This window comes from Limulus polyphemus, unplaced genomic scaffold (assembly GCF_000517525.1).
Source record: "Limulus polyphemus unplaced genomic scaffold, Limulus_polyphemus-2.1.2 Scaffold6069, whole genome shotgun sequence".
Classification (NCBI taxonomy): domain Eukaryota; kingdom Metazoa; phylum Arthropoda; class Merostomata; order Xiphosura; family Limulidae; genus Limulus; species Limulus polyphemus.
In genome coordinates this window covers 9,611-11,767 of record NW_013671679.1, presented here as the reverse complement: position 1 = coordinate 11,767, position 2,157 = coordinate 9,611, and the positions used below count along the sequence as shown (strand labels likewise).

At 35.2% G+C, this 2,157-nt stretch overlaps 1 protein-coding gene across 1 annotated transcript in view; it reads left to right on the top strand.

The window, feature by feature from the left end:
- LOC106473316 (lathosterol oxidase-like) overlaps positions 1-2,157 on the top strand; it is a 37,434-nt gene that overhangs the window by 30,288 nt on the left and 4,989 nt on the right. The window lies entirely within an intron of this gene.

Below are 2,157 nucleotides of genomic sequence, written 5' to 3'. Positions count from 1 at the left end.
TGAATAAACAAGTTTTGTAAAGAAAGGACTTGTATCTTAGAAGAATTAACAAACAAACGTACAGAGACATAACAATTTGTTAGTAGAGTACTGGATAGCATTAGTCAAAGCACTGGAAGAAAATCACACTTACCAATGAGCTAAATTCAACGACTAACTGTTTGCTGAGTTGTCTAAAGTGTTAGGTATAGTTAAGGCTCATACTTCATCTTATTACCCAGAGTCTGATTGTTTGGCAGAAATTATAAACTACCAAGGGAATGCTTGCAAGGTTTGTTAATCCAGAGAGAACCAACTGGGATGAACACTTACCATATGTAATGATGGCATATAGAGCAATGGAACAAAGATCAACTGCTCATGTTTGGATGAGAAGTCCCCAGTGTCCTTAAGAGTATGTAGAATGGCTGAGATCAATGGTAACTGATTTATATAAATTTGCCAAACAACTTGGAAAGGCAGCTAGCTGACAAAAAAAATCTTATGATTGGCCTAGAAAGAATGGATGCTCCAATGTGGTGACTGGGTATGGTTGTGTATGTGCCAACAACATAAATCCTTCTGGGTTGATCTATGCACTGATACTATGAGAAGTTGATCCTATAACATATGAGCTACGATGGATGCCAGTCATGTGAAAGCATGTGGATCACGTTGATAAGCTACATTCATACATCACAGTTGAGCATGTAGTGTACTGGCTTGACCAAGAGTCTGAAGTAGAAATTTTATGAACCAGAAGAGATGTCATTGCAAATGAAAAATACTATTAGTTCTGATCGATGGACAAAATGTCAGTGTTATCCATGTGATAAATATGAATGGGCTTGATCATCAAAGCTAGAATAATTATAAGGTTAAGCATGCAATGATGCAAAAGAAGTGGAGTTCTTAGTTTTTCAATCTACCAGATGATGCACGCTGTAATGTATACATTACATTTTGTGATTTCTACCTGATTATTGACATCTGAGATGATCATTAAGTCAAGAGTCTGATGATTGAAGGGAAATAACATTCCTTGCTTACTGAGCTATTGAGCAGTAAAATGGCAACATTATAAACTACATTTTATGGCTGCTACTCAATTATTGGTATTTGGGGCTGTTTCTGATATTGATGACAATGGATTGAGTGGAAGAGGTATTCCTTGTTTTTCAAGCTATTGAGTGGTACAGAGATGCAAGGTGTGTACTATGTTATTACTCGATTATTGACAGGATAATCATGCGATTAAATGGACTATGTAACCCCTTGGTTTTTGAGTAGCTGATTAAATTTTCAGATGTGAAAAGTCATCTAGTGTTTTGAGAAAGTCACTCCAACAATCTACCTGTGTGGTGAGAACTCTGTACAGTATACAACCCAGTGTTTGCAGTTTTTATGGAAAATATGGTAGGTCTATGATAAGCAAGAGAATCCAGCTTTTTCCTCAGTAAGTGCTGAACTACTTAAGTAACAGCACAAATTTTAATTTTTAAAACATACTTACCTCCACTGCCACTTATAGCTATTATTTGACTGCCAGGTTTCTTATTTGCCCATCAAAACATTAGTCTAATTTTTTCTTACTTGTTCCAGTATTTTATACCCCACCCAACTGCCATTGGTGATAACAATCTTGTGATACTCTCCACTTGTGTCAATGCACCCCTATCTTGATACTGTATATAAGCCTCTCATTCAGATAATTTTATCACTTTTTGTCGACAAAGTGTCACTGACAGGTGTCCCAGTATTACATTTGTTAGGAGATACTTTGAACATTATTGTGTTATCTAGTTGATTTTGTAATAAAACAACTTGCTTTACCATGGTCTTTAAATGACTTATGACAAACAAAGAGTAGGCTACTTTGGGATAAGCTGCTTTGATTTGTTTTTCTTCTGTTGGTTTTTCAAGTGTGTGATGTTTTGGGCTTTTTCCAGATTGCTTTTGAGCCTGCAACTTAATTAATGGCTGAAAGGTCTGTGATAAAATTGTTACTCAAATCTTCTGAATTTTCTTGTTGCTCTGATTGAGTGTTGTTGCATCATAATGTCTAGTAATGTGTAGAATGTTCAAGACTGCTGTTGTGTGTGTGTATATATATATGTGTATATATTTAAAGCTCTGGATACAACTGTAATAAACAATAATATAACAAACATTTATATA